The sequence below is a fragment of the Mercenaria mercenaria genome, chromosome 4, assembly GCF_021730395.1.
Source record: "Mercenaria mercenaria strain notata chromosome 4, MADL_Memer_1, whole genome shotgun sequence".
Taxonomy (NCBI): Eukaryota; Metazoa; Mollusca; class Bivalvia; order Venerida; family Veneridae; genus Mercenaria; species Mercenaria mercenaria.
The window spans coordinates 73,288,577-73,304,818 of NC_069364.1; positions in this window are offsets into that span (position 1 = coordinate 73,288,577).

Below are 16,242 nucleotides of genomic sequence, written 5' to 3' on the forward strand. Positions count from 1 at the left end.
ATAGTACATCATTTACTTTTGTAGTTATCTTACATGGACCAATCCAACGTTTCTGAAACTTAGGACTTAAACCTCGTTTTCGTGTTGGACAGTAATACCAAACTGCGTCACCCTCTTTGTAACTTTTGAAACTCAACTTCACATCATAATTTGATTTCATACTGTTTCGAGCAATTTCCATATTTTTCCTAGCTAACTCATGTACTTGTTGTAACCTGTTTTCTAATTTTGAGAAATAACTGCATTTGTTTTGATCAATTTCTTTATCATCTGTTTCAGGAGTACCAAAAATCAAGTCAAGTGGTAACCTCAGTTCTCTACCAATATGTAACATGGCTGGTGAGAACCCTATTGATGCTTGAACCGAAGACCGGTATGCAAGCATAACCAAATCAACATGTTCCTTTTTAACCATACCGAGATTTGTATTTTTGTCACAGTCTAAATTACAGCCATCAATACCCGGTTTGATTATCTTTAAACTCTTTGTTTCAGTACCAATATCATAATTCCAGTAATGTTTGTATGTTTGAAATGTAGCCAATTCTGAGAAAAATCTGCTCAATAAATCAGAGTTCCATCATATCACCAAAATTATTCCTACTATCATACCAGTATTTACTACACCAAACAACTGTAGTAACTGTATCAACATACAAAGAAGAGTAACAAATGAGCAATTACTATCATCAGTTTTATAGAAGTTGTCTCCCTTAGATTGTACCTCAGTGACATTAGATACAGAAATGTTGTTAAACTCTTTTGACTCAACTGTGCAACAGTATTTACAATTTTTATCATAACATGACCTCCTAGATAAAGCATCTGCATTTGAATGCAATCTACCAGAACGATGTTCAGTTGTAAAACCATATGTGCCTAGAAAACTAAGCCACCTAGCTAATTGTCCTTCTACATTTTTAAAAGATAGCAACCATTTCAGACTGGAATGATCAGATCGAATGACTATTTTCCGACCATAAATGTAGTGGTGAAAATGTTTTATTGAGTTGATTACTGCCAACAGTTCTCGTCTGGTAACACAATACCGCCGTTCTGTTTTTGTGAAGCATTTGCTAAAATAGCCAATGACCTGTTCCTTACCATTTACAACTTTTGATAATACACCGCCCTGGCCCCCCAAAGAAGCGTCCGCATCCAGAATAAAGTCATCATTTTCCGAAAGAAATGTTAATATGGGGGAATTAGTTAATGCTGTTTTTACCATTTGAAAAGCATTCTCACAATCCTCTGTCCAAACAAACTTTCTACCATTTTCTGCTAACTCATGAATGGGTTTTGCAATAGTAGCAAACTGATAAACATAGTTCCTGTAGTAACTTGCAAGAGAAATGAAACTCCTGGCTTCCTTAGCATTCCTAGGGGTTGGCCAATTCTTTATTGATTCAATCTTTCTTGGATCAGTTCCAACATCATTTTCACTTATTGTGTGACCTAGAAAAGTGACCTCTTTTTGAAACAAAACACACTTTTTAGGATTAAGTGCCGAATTGGCAGTAGTTAACCTCTGAAACACAAGTTCTAGATTTTCAGTTGTTTTGAGAAAGTTTTAGAGTGACAAATGATATCGTCAAGATAAATTATCACTATGCTCCACAATAGACCAGAGAAGACTGGCTGCATAAGGCGAGTAAATGTTGCAGGGGCATTACAAAGACCAAAAGCAAGACGTTTCCATTGCCATTGCTCATCACCTGGAATTGAAAATGCGGTTTTATGCCTATCTTTCTCATCTATATCCGATTGCCAGTAACCCGATTTCATGTGTAGAAAAGACCACCACTTGGAACCTGACAAGGCTTCTATGCTGTCATCTATTCGGGGTAAAGCTTGCATTGTTCAAACCGCGAAAATCACAGCAAAACCTGATAGATTTGTCGGCTTAAGAAATCATTACAATGGGACTATTCCATGGGCTCTGAGGACATTTTTCAATAATACCATCACTCTCCATCTTCTTAATTTCTTCCTCCGCAGCCTTACGTTTTGCTAAAGGAATGCAATATGGGTACTTTTTAACAGGTTTTTCATTACCATTATCAATTGTATGTGTAACAACTGTGGAATGACCAATATCACTGGAACCTTTACTAAACACATTTTGATGCTTAATCAAGAATGATTTTAGCTCTTCCTTTTGAGTAGAATCAAGATTTTTAGAAGATTTCTCAAATAAATCTGTTAAATGTTCAGGCAATTTATCATTTTTCTGTACATTTTCTGAATGAACATGACCAACAGACTGTGATTCAACTACTTCAACCGGTTCTTATATACCTGTTGTGGTATCTTTGTAAATCTTGACTGGTTTGTTTAAAAAATCGGCCAATCTAATGGGAACTTGGCCCGCTTTTGGGTCAACTAACACCTTTGCAATCAAACTACCTGTTTTCTCAACAAAATCACAAGAACCTTCAACTAAACAAATTCTAGACTTGTCTACATGATCAAGAATTTTTGTTTGTACCATAACCTCAGAATCTGGTTCAATTACAATATTCTCAGAAACAGCAGTTCTGCAGCAATTTGACCTAGATTCATTTTTGAGATAACAAGGAATTTTGTCACCTTTTAACATCATACAATTTTTGCTAATTATCAAATCACAACTGTGTGCCCTCATAAAATCTATTCCAAGGATAGCCTCTTGTACTATATCTGATATCAACATCTCATGTTGAAGTGTACGACCACCCAAACAAATTTCCATAATTGCTTTTCCTGGAAAAAGGTTTACTTTCTCCATTTACTGTACATAGCATTGTTGTAACAGGCAAAATTTCTGGCTTTGTACCATTTTCCAATTCATCCACGATTTTGCTACTTATTATAGAAAAATTAGCACCAGAATCACACAAACAAGAAACAAGATTTTTATTTATCATTGTGTTACAAAAATATCCATTCTGTTTGCCTAAACTATCTACTTGAATGGTTTCGGACCTTACATTCTGTTTGGTCTGGGTGCGGCCCTCCAACCCGACCTTTGTCCGTTTCCCGAAAATCTATTACCTTGGAAGTTCTTGTCATTATCATAATTGAAATTTCTGTTCTGGCCTCTGTTATTGTTAACTATGATGTGTATATTTAAATGTTATGCTTAGTTGTGCGCGATGCATGGATTACATGCTTTTTTGTAGTTTATGTTAAATTGATACACAAGTTTGGACTTGCCGTTTCTGCGTGCTATTTTGAAAGTGTGTAACTTCAGTTTGGATATTAAGAAGGAAGGGTGAAGGATGTTGTTAAATTATATCCTTGACTGGCTTATAAGCGATGTGAGTTTAATGTCATCTATCTAGTATTCTTATTATGCTGTGGTGCTTTATATGTTGAGAGAACTTTGTACTTGCGTTGTCCGACTGTGTATTCTAATAAGTGAGTTTGGATATTATATTTGACTGGTGCGGATATTTGACAATGGATATGCGGTTGCTTTGCTGTCAGACTGGCTACTGGTTATTTTACGTCACAGTGTAAGGTGGTAAGTAGTTTAATTTATGTGCTTATTGTTGTGATGTTAAAATATTTCAAACTGTTGAAATGATGCCTGCTTCTGTCTACGGTCAATGTACGAAGTGTATGTAATATTTTTACATCATTCAAGCAAATTGGTTTACATAAATATATGGCTATATACAGCATGTCATTTCCCGGTGTAGAACAACTGTACTAAACCTGTTGAGACTGATTAGCATAGTTTTAATTTCACTGTAATTTGACACTGTCTTGACATTACATCGTTTTGTTGTTTAATTAAGAAATGAAATGAATTTTTTTCGGCGTTCATGCGAAATAACGACAGAATAGAATCGGCAAAGCGATTCATGTTTAATTTACCGATCCTATTCTGTCGTTCATTTCGCATGAAAACCGAAAAAAAATAGTTTCATTTCTTATATTTACATTATATTTCTTTTCCATTTGTAAACAAGATAATATTATAAATTGCACATATTTTGTTGCATTTAACATTAAAATCAGCTTCCCGGCCATTTTGTCCACCAGACGGAACAACTGCGACGTCATATAAGGAACATTCTCCCTGACTATACGCGGACGTCGTCAAAACAGCGGTCAGCGATGACGTAACTTTCGCGCCTTTCGTTTTGCTGTTCGTACGAAATGAACGTCATAATTTTCAATGGAAAAGAATAGGGCGAATGTAAATATTATATCATGTATGTCCGTTGGCCATGTACTGTCAAAAATAAAGGGCAAGAGAAGACTCCCTGGAAACAATGAGCACAGCAAACACTACCATGTATTTTTTTAGAACACATCACAGTACTACTATCACAATGTGTTTGTTTGGTTTGAGTGGCGTATGATACAAATAATTCATAAAGTATTAAACAGTGATTTTGACAAAAAAATTGTGTTTTGCTAAAGACCCAGATGACAAAGGTGAATTAAACATGGTTCTTATCTTTTTGATATGCCTACACTGCCTACACGATTTCTGTACACATTTTGGCGACTGCGAGATTAACAAATCAAAAGCATGTAGGCATAAACACAACTCAACATTCATGGCAACAGAAAGCTATTCAAATAAATACTGCAAACAAACATAACAATACGATTTAGAAGTCCTTTTATAAGAAAAAAAATGAACAAACACTTGTATTCCGATTTTTTGTGCTGAACTTGCAAAAAATTAAATGTGCGCACCGAAACTTTGAATTAATTATTTTGTATCTGCAGTCAGGGAAAGTTGTGTCAGGTCATAGAACATAGCTGAACATGGCAGAAAAAATGTTACTACAGCACGCGATTTGGTTGATTAAAAATGTCACGCAAAACTAGTTATATATACACAATATTTGCACTGTCTTCTTGTTCTTGAGTTTTTACAACAAACTAAAAAGACTCAGAGAGAAAACAAATAAACAAGTCCGTCAGAGTTGGATTAATAACTTTGACATGCATGTAGCAATCTTGTAAATACTTGGCATAAATGTTTCCCAAAATAAACGGAGTGTCATACGGAAATCCCATGTTCCTATCTCAAAGTTCAAGGTCACACTTGGAGGTCAAAAGTTATGTCAGATTTTGTCCAGGCTATAACTTTGACATGCATAAAGGAGTCTTGTTTATATTTGGTATGAAAGTTAACCTCTGTGAGACAGAGTGTCGCACACAAACCACAGTTTCCTACCTCAAAGATCAAGGTTACACTTATGGGTCCAAGGTCATTTACGAGCTTGTCCGTTTGACATGCAATCTTATTTTAAATTGGCATAAATGTTTGCCTCAATGAGCCGGAGTGCCACGCGCAAACTTCAGATCCCTATCTCAGAGGTCAAGGTCACACTAAGTGGTCAAATGTCATAAGATCTTAGGCCATAACTTTGTCATGCATTGATCAATCATTTTTATTTTATTTGGCAGATCCCTTTTTTGTGGACTTGCAATATTTATATAGAATTACTTCCATTTGGTGTGACTATAAATAGCTTATTATGTAACTTTTTTTATTAATGGCCATACCATTTTTCTCTGGTATAACATGGATTTAATGTTTACATGTCTTTTGACTTATCTCTATCTGGTAACATTTTCATGTGAACTTTTTGTGTGGATGATCTTTTCTGTTAAGTAACTTTAGTTTGGGTCAAGTCATTGAAATGAAACATGTTTTAACTGGCTAAAATGATTGAGACAAGTTCATTAGCTAGCACGTCTGGACATGTACATTAGCCTCTCTTCGATCTGATGCTTAATGGACCAATTAATGCTGAAATCATAATAAACCGGTGCTAGCGTTGTATTCCACGTTACTCCTCATAAACAAAGTAAAGGTAGTCAGCGAATTATTAAGCTTGTTTGAGCTCAATACCGCAAAAATATTTGTTGAAAAACCGAGACGCAACTAGTATTATATAAATATTGCATTCCTGAGAGGGTGATATGAAAAATGTTCACCGCGAGATATATGAATATTGACCGAGGCGCCAGCCGAGGTCTATATTCATATTTCGAGGGGTGAACATTTTTCATATCACCCTCTCAGGAATGCAATATTCATTTTATTATACCGAAAGCTTATAAGGGTCAAAGCATTAGCTGGAAAATCAACATAATAATTTATTTAACATTAAAAAGTAATTACTAACCAAATAATGAAGACAGAATTAACGAGTGTTTACTTGTTAGGACTCGTAATTTGTGGCGACTTTGCTGTAATAAGACTTTTTTGATAGATTTAGTCGAGACGTTTACATAGCGCTGACCCCTATATCTATTCTGTTTCAACATTGCGTCATTCAGTAGCATTCGAAAAAACGACGAAAACTTTCTTTTTCTAAATGAAACATATAAGTGTGAGCACTCATTTTCTTAGTTAGATCATTTCCAAACTTATTGTTGTAGTTTCGATTCAATATTTGATGAAAAATTGTTTTCGAAATATTTTGCACGTAGCATAAAAAGAAAATAATCAATGCGAAAGTATCAATCTCTCAACGGGTGATATGAAACAATAATATCATATGCGCAGAAAAACAAAATAACGCTGTTGCGCATGTGATATGAAATTATGGATCATATCACCTGCGCAGAAATTGAAACTAATGATTTTGCGCATGTGATATAAAATCACTGGGGAATATGATATATTATTCAAATTAAACTAATGGGAAATTTGCATTGGACATTTATGTGAGGTATAATAATATGAATTATCATATTGAACAGCCGCGTACATATTTAATTGCTCTTTTGACCGTGCAGTTGTCTCAGTAGTAGGAATGTAAGAATAATATTCCCGATTTTGTTACTTTAATACCTCGGCGACCTAACTGTATCATGAAGGTCATAAGTACTCCATCTGCTCTATGTAGGGAAATTGCTTTACTTCGAATATGACTGGCAACATAATTAAACATGAATATGTAATATCTGGTTTTCATGAAGACGTGGTAAAAATAAAAGTAATATAACGAATATTACAACAAAATTATAACAATATTACTTGGATACAATAACAACAACAACAACAACAACAACAACAAAAACACATAATTCTGCTGTTTATTAATAGAGAAATAATATCAGTGATATCATGTGTCATTATGTCATACCCTGACAGGAGCCACAGTCCTGTATACCACAAACAAGCTATTAAAACAGATTCCTCTAAAGGTCGGTGTTGTATAATGAACCAGCATGTACTTAAATCGTTAAACATATTTACGAGGGACGGCAAAATCTCCAGAAAAGTTTCTGTGGGCTATGATATGCTGTCAAATTCAAATATTCAAATATATTTTATGCGAAACATAATGGCCCAGTTGTTCAAAACTTTCGTAAAATATTTAACGATGATATTTTCGTTAAATAACTGAAGGCTCGTTAATTATTTTGTTAAATTTTGCTGTTAAACTGTTCGGTTGTTCAGAATTTTTAACAATAAAAATTTTGTTAAATTAGCGCAGCTTCGTTTAATATTTCGTTAAATTTTTTCGTAAAAAAAATCTGTTGTTGGTGAAACGTTAGTACAATAATTCTGTTAAACTATGCAGTTTAACGATAAATTTAACGCAGATTTTAATTCACCTCAGGAGGTACTTTAAAATGTTCGTTAAGATTTAACGAAGAAATTCAAGATGGCTACCATGTCAAGATATTTCCCAATTATTTTCAAAACTTGTGTATTTCACAACATTTCTTTGAAACACATGCCTGAAACTTGTTTTGAGAGATTTTATCAACAGTTCTGATGATTTCATGTCATTTCATTTAGTTTTGAAGGGCTGACAACACCAAACTCTTCAAGCATGCTATGTATAGCTAGTACAGTAAAATAGGCCTGTGTAAAATAAAACTGATATAAGATAAGAGAAATTTTACTACGGGTATAGCATTTATAAAACAATATTCAATAAACAAATATTTCATCGTTATACTTCCTGACCTCGCTGAATATGATTGGAATGCCGGATAGTTTATTGGAAAAGCCAGTAATGCAGAATAAGAGAAAAGCAGGAGATACCCCTTCTCATTAGTTCAGAAATGCATGTTGATCTCCACTGTCTTTGCATTTATTTGCAATCGTAAACACAACCTCAAAAAATAACAACAAATTTTGAAGTTGCTTACAACAATGAGAATATGACAAAGGAAAATCGATAGGTAAATACACAGTGCCTAACAATCAACTGTCCTATTTTTTTTATAGAAATCTCTACTAAAATTCAAGTGCATACTTTTCTTTATTTACTAAATTATTCCGATTTTTTCTGCTTACAACATATCAAAATAAAAAAAGTGAATGAGGCCCAGACAAGAGTAACGAAAAAAAACTTGATCCTGTGCAATTTTCCACCATCTAAAATGTTCTTTATTCTGTATAAAACTAACCTAGGTGTGTACTATGTACCTTTATTTCTCTTGCATAAACTGTTAATACTAATGAAAAACATATTATGTAAGTAAGAAACATGCTTGATTCATGTGCTGTATTTATAAAAGGGAGGTAATAAAAATTGTTACTTATTGCAATTAAATACCAACATTTAGAAGTATTAAAATATTTAAAGTGCCAATAAGTTTGGTAAAGTATATATTTTGAAAATGTACCTATAGTATTTATTTAAATTTGTATTAAAAACTCTTTGAATTGCCAAAATAGATACAGTATATTTAAAAAAATTGGACAGGTACAATGATTGACATTTATGAAACTAAGCAAAATAAATAAATTTATAATTATTAGAAGTAGCATGATTATGATAAATTATAACATGAGTGTGACCAAAAGCTTATAAAATCATCTGAAACAACCCCTCAAGTTAAATGTTGAGTGTCAAGCAAGGGAGTTACCAGTACTTTTCCAACATATTTGTTATAACACAACAGAGACACACAAAACCACGGTCTTCCATTAGGGCCAGCACCTACTCCCAATAAGCATGAAGCGAGAAGGTATGACGGAAAGATAGCCAAGTGTGACAGTACAATGGCAACTGTACAATTGTGATAACACGACAGTATGAAGGCGAAGCGCAAACAGTATGCTGGCATTTTTAAGTGCAACAGTACGATGGTGACAGCCCGTCATATTTTTGTGCTTTGCCATCGTACTATCACACTTCATCATCAGTGTCATGCTTTGCCATCGCACTGTCGCACTTCACCATCGTACTGTCATGCATAGCCATTGTATTGCTGTGCTTCACCATTTTAATACTGCACTTTGCCATTGTACTGTCACACTTATCAATCGTACTGTTACGCTTCACCATCATACTGTCATACTTCGCCATCGTACAATTTTGTCTTTGCACTCACAGGGAGCAGGCGCTGGCCCTAATGGAACACCTTACATAACTACTGAGCCATTGAGGCAGTATATCTCCTGTGACTGTTTATTTAATATTCTTTATTTTGATGCCTATTTGGAAGTATTAAGTGGTTGTTTAAAGCAGGTGACTGCTTCAGACAAGTTGAAATAAGAATGTGAAGTCAGTTTGGAAGTTAGCTGACTGGCTGCTTAAGAAAAGTGGCTGCTTAAAAGGTGGCCATTTAGGCCGGTTCAACTGTAGTCACTTTCAAAATAAATGTTTAGTATCTGTACCTACTTAGTGGTATGTGTTATGAAGAGGGTTAGAAGTTATAACACACTAAATAGTTTTTGTTCTTTATTCTATATAAAATTGACCTATTTCCATTATGTCCGCAGCACACATCAGAACCCATTTTAAATGTCTGTAAACTACATTTTCTTGAAGAATATTGTCGGTGCTAAATAAAAATCAAAAGAAAAGTGGGGGTCATGTCTGATGCAAGAAAAATATTTACAAACTGCAAAATCAGCTAAAGAATGAGACCCCAAATTGGTGGTGCATGATCTAAGTTTCCATGAAATATTTTGTCATGTTGTTATTTCATTATGAAAATGCTAACTACATGTCCAGCATAGATCTGTCATGTGATTTTAGCAAAAACAAATTGCAAAGAAAATAAGGAAAATGGCTCTTAGTGACAGAGCAAAAAAACTGAGGACTATTTGAATCTGCTATTATGAGAGTACCATTTTTTGTCCCGCAATTTTTCTATTAAGTGTCTGTATGCCTAGAGATAGGCTAGCCACTAGATTGATAGTAAAGAATTTGTCACAAAATTTCAGATTTTTGTGATTTAATTTTTGTTTTCCATAATAGTGACAAAATTAGTGCCAGTCTATTTTACAGAATGTGATATTGTCTCAGAGAAGTGATGGTAAAGTTGGACCTAGGATAATATAGACTGGCTATATTCACAACTTTAAAAACAAAAATTAAATGAAAAATATTATAGCCAGGAGCTAGTCAATGTTAGATGTTGCAGGAAATTTCAAGAGAGGACCATGGATATGCATGACCTTAAGATGTTAATAATATGGTTACTTTATTCATTCAGAATATTTATTAACTCAAAATGCTGCCTCCAGAAATACTGCATAAGCATCACCATGATAACTATGGTTATTATTACATCTAAAACACCAGCTCCCCACAACCTGCAAATCAAAGCTTGTGTTTTGAAATTTAAGCCATGTGAAATTAAAATTGCTGTTATATCTCTGCTTAAAGATATATATAAAATATTACTTTTTAATGACTGCCATGTGAATCAAATTATGGTATCATACCTAATATCTGATAATCATTCTAACAAATGGTTACTTTTTTCAGTCTTTAGAAATGTCTGATGATTTAGATTTACCCAGACATCTCTGTTACAGCTATAAATTGAACTTGGAAATGAATTTAGGCTGCTAATATACATGCATTCTTACAATATATTTTTGATAATACAGAAATTAAGTAGTTTGTTAAACACATTTTATGCAGTCAAGGGCCTTTTACATATATATCATTGTTATTTTATAAATCATAAAAAGATAAGCTATGAAATCTTACACTCAAAAAGATCATGACATGCAAAATAATGGTGGACAGAATAGTTGAAAAGGAGAAAGCAGATTAAGGATTTCTACAGCTAGAAATTAGTTAGTTGCTGGATAGTTAGTGGAGTTTAAAATTGTTTAAATTTAACTATAAAATATAGAGAAATCTGTGACTTTGTTTAACAACAGCTGCTGCTTCCTGGACATGTCACAGGCTAGTCCACTAGCAAAGTATCTAGCTAGTACCTGTTTGGATTTGAAGTTAAATTCCACAAACATTACAGTGACTTTTGATATTAATTGCATGTACTGCATGCAAATAATTTAGTGAAAGGAAAATTAAGTTGGACTTTTTAGCTATTTTTCTGTCCACACTCTTTTATACATTACATCTAGGTATAATACACCAAAAGAATTTCATTTTACATATGTGTAGGAGAATGTAATGAATGTAGGAGTAAGTAAAATGCTGTCAGGTGCCACATTTACACAACTATATAGTTTACCTACTGAATAAGACTAGGGCTGATCTATATTTTGCAAATAATGCAACAGGATTTGAGAATATGATAAATATATATTTCAAAAGGGCACATGTATATTTCCAGTTTCACTGGAAAAAAAGTATATAAGACAGCAGAAAGTAAACATTCATACACTTGGACAAGGAATTTTTCATCTTTTTTTTGTACAATCATGCAGTTCTATCTTTTATTTTTTCACTTTGTACCTTTGAATGATATAATACAGAAATGCCAAATCCTTATTACTTTGTCCAAAAAAATTTTGATATTGTTTACATGATTAAAAATGTTAGATACATAATACTTCTGGTAAAAATTTATGGTCACATATTATTAAATCAGCCGCGTTTTAGCAGAAGAATTAAGCCATATTACATTTTGATATTTAATGTTTTCACTATTCATGATTTTACATACCTCCATGTGGTTTTATTCTGTCTAAAATCATTACATGTAATATCACTCTTGTGATAGTAATCTCAGGCAATGAAATGGATTTTTAAATATATTCTATTATCTCCAAAAATTATTTTGGCTGATTTTCTGTTTCAGTTTGTATTTTACTAATAATTTTTATCTAAAAAATCTGTCTGTAATAATATTACTGACAGACAGAGACATTTTTTTTTACAACCAGGTTCTAAAATACAAGTATTATAAAAGAGAACAATTTGATTAATTATATACACTAAGGGATGTTTAGACCACCATTTAACAAAAAACAATTACACAAGTCTACATTCCCACATGTATGTTTAGCAGTATGGTGTAAAATTACCCCCCTTTAATTGATATGCACTTGATATCAATGTGAAGTCATGATTTTCTGGAAATTAATAAGCTGACAATTGATTCTCTCATTGTAAATAGACAAATATTGTAAATTTTAACCTTAAGTAACTTCATTTGAGAAATCTAAATACACCAAATACTAAATGTCATAGTCACTGAAAACATGCAGTTTTACTGCATTTGGGAATTGAAGTTCCAATTTTCATGTAACAGACTGTTATTGAGGCACTTAAATTGTTTTTTAATGTAGCTGAAGTTTTGGGTAATGTTAAAAATATATTTTGCTGGAAATACTAGTTAAAACAAGATACTAGATGCATCTAATAAATTGGAAAATACTCATATTAAGTTTTGGATTATAATGTGAATGGTGGTAATGTTTTGTTGTGGCAATATATAGCAGCAAAAGGTCAAATTCTTATTAATGGAATAAATACAAAATAACACATTTTGAGTCATTTCTGTCTACAAAATGGTACTTGATGTAGCTTAATTTGCAACATTTTTTCTTTAAAAAAAGTGTAAAAAATTATACTTCTTATTGTTGGGATAAGAATTCAATCTTATAATCTGGCTTCGGAGTATTTAGATATTATGTCTGTAATTTAAATGTTTGACATAATCATACTGGTCATTTACATACTGAGGCAAAGTACATTTTTTTTTCTTTGTAGACTATACATTTTCATTTTTACCAAATTTACAAATAGCTGTTTAATGTTACAAGTATGGAACAAGCTTTATTACTTTTTGGTGTAAATGTATAGCCTCAAACTTCTGGTAACACTTAGGGGGTCAAGTCTCATGTAAGATCTAAAGTGTTCTGATGCAGGACAAATTTGATATGAATATTTCTAAGCATTCTTATTTAGCATAAAACTCTGCCTGAAAATGAGACAGAGTTTCACATGTAAATCCCAGGCACCTATCTTAAGGGTCAGTGCTACACTTTTGGACCATACACATTTAATCAATTGTAGCAAGAGCTTTAACTATATATACATTGTACTTCTTTAATTGTATCTAATGACATTTTTCACTTTTAATATATTCTGTTCAAAGACCTTTAAGTTATTAATTTAGGGAAGTAATTCTGGTTAAATTTGCTAGACTAAAGTATATCTTCTAAAGTGGGTGATTATTAAAGATGACAATTACTATTCCAACAGGAACTAAAATGTACAAAATTAGAAATAAAAAATAGAGCCAAATTTCTATGTACAAATTGTAAAATGCATGTTTAATTTATTTTTACATCTTTTTGTGATTATTGCCTCTGTTTAAAACTTGGTTTTTAAAGCCGTATATTTCTACTGATTTCAATGAAAGATCTTTTTAAAAAAATCAACCATTTCATGATTAACAAAAGGAAGATAGTTATATGAGACGCAGCATGATAAAACCAACATAGTGCATTTGCATCCAGCATTGATCCAGACCAGACTGCGCGGATGCTGCTTGCTTTCAAAGCCTATTGCATTAGAGAAAATGTTAGCGAACAGCAAACCCACACTGTTGGTTTTCTAAGTCGCCATATGACCTAAAATTGTGTCAGTGTAACGTTAAACCCAACCAATGGCGTGGCTCATATTTAGGAACATAAACTGCTGCTTTACTTGAAAAGTAAATCTGTGTCATTCTTAAAAATAACTGTTTCTATATTCCTAAATAATATTTGAGAAGTACACGTGATCAGAGATAACAGCTTCCACAGGACACAAATCAAATTGACTGTCTAAATAAAGGACAATAACAAAAGGTATACAGTACCCCGAGGTGGGGCCTCAAAATTGAAGGGAGTTAATCCAGTCAGTACTTCCTTTGACATTTCTTGGAAGAAGATGTAGTTTTACATAAAATTGGAAGAATAACAAAAGTGCTTGGATAATAACCTTGATATAACTTGCAGAATTATACCTGAATGTGGATGTATTGCAAATAACTAGGAAATATTGGGATATGAAATGGATAAACTTTGGAGAATAACAAAAGAGAAGGTAGCAAAACGTGTGACAAAATGTGAAAGATTACTGGCACTTTACATGGTGTTGACTTGTTGTTTTGTATTTTGAACTAGAACAACAATCAACTAAATGTGCTTTCGTCAGTAAAGTCTACAAAAACAAGTGTCAGTGACATTACTAGTTAAAAGAAAGAGGGACTGCATACAAATTATATGCAAGAATGGACAACATGAAAAGCTATTAGCTACACAAAAGGCCAATTTAACACAGTTTTTGGTACTGAAGCATTTTTTTCAATGTTATAAGAGGAAGTGTAAAAAGTGGTGTATTATGGGATATGATGTCCATGTTAAATTTTTAATGATTCGTTAAAATTTTTAACGTTTCGTTAAATGATTTAACGCTTCGTTAGCTAAGAAAAATTTTAACAGCACTTTCAACAACTGAAAATTTAACATTTCGTTAGCTAACATAATAATCAAAATTTAACGACCGTTAACTTAACGATTCGTTAAATTTAACGAAAGTTTTGAACAACTTGGCCAATATTTGTAGCAATTTGTTTAACAGTTTCTGTGGCAACCTCATGTACCACCACTCGAAGCAAGCACGACGTCACGTTAATGATTTTGATGTGTTCCACCGAGACGCGATGATTAAACTTACAAAAACGGCTATGTATAATACATACTTCTTGATAACGTGTTGGAATTGAAATAATATATATCTAGAACAGTGATGTGCTCTTGAATAAAATCGTTTTCTTTTAGTTGCGTCTTAAAATATCCACTGGGCCGCACCCTCCTTTCATAATTCCTCGCATCTGAACTCCCAGTTTTTTTATTCAGCGCCAAATATGGAAATCAGGATATAAATAAATGAATTTGGAAATGAGTATTTACTTTATTGGGCTATCCCAGGTATACGTAATCACTACTATATATCTGTGCAATTAATTGACTATTAAAACTGTCTAGTCGGTACAAACATTTAGATTTTTGTGTATACTTCTATGTTTTAGTCCACTCTCATGTAGTTTGTATTATTGATCACATACCTTAACAAAATTTTATTCAATTGAATTGAATTGTCAAATCACTATTTGTGATAAAACAATTCTCAAGTAACTTCAGTCGTCAAACAGGACGTGACCTTTGTCCGCGTTCTAGCATTCAAAATCAGCTTGCAATATCCTCCATATTTTCTCATTCTTTGTTCTGATGATTTTCGTAATATAATTATTATCACATTATAAAATAGCAAGACGCAAAGGAATGTCACCGATTGATTAATTTATCAAGTTACCCCTTACACTTGAAAACGTATCATCACGCTGATGTAATTAGTTTGACGTTTCAGTCTGTAACCGTGAATACCATTTGTCATTTTTAAGTTCATCAGCATTATTACGGTTTACAATGTTTAGACAGCTGGTGCTATTTCGAAAAAAACCTTAAAATTTGTAAAAAATCAGAAAAAGTCTTTCATCGTGTCCGCTGCCAACGCTAAATTTACTGCTGCCTACAATTACAATTTGTTTGCATTTTTTTCTGGCAATTTATCAACATGTAGTAGTTACGAAGTTTCCAAAATATTTCGAACGCAAAACGTACAAAATATTTACGAACTTTGTAAGTCTGTTCAATAAAACTGTCATACGAAGTTAGTGCGTATGTTTTTTTTAATGAAAATTGTTTAATCCTTATTTTCCTTGTAAAAATGATTTTCTGTGACAGATACAATAAAAAATACAGACAATTTCATGACAGATGCAAAATGAACGATCAATATAGTCTGATATCCTTTCATGACATGTCTTAAACTATAACTGTGCTCAAAGTTCTTTGCATGATCGGAGACAAAATCTTAACACGCTGAGCTTGAAATTAGGCAGTATGAAGAAGAGTTATGGTACTTGGCCTTCTTACCCACCTTCCAATGATAAAGAAACGTATAAAGCTGTAGTCAATTACATTAAATAAAGGTGGGTGTTATGTAGTAAGTTTCTGTAAAAGTCTTCTTTACGGATTTTTATTCTAGCATTGTA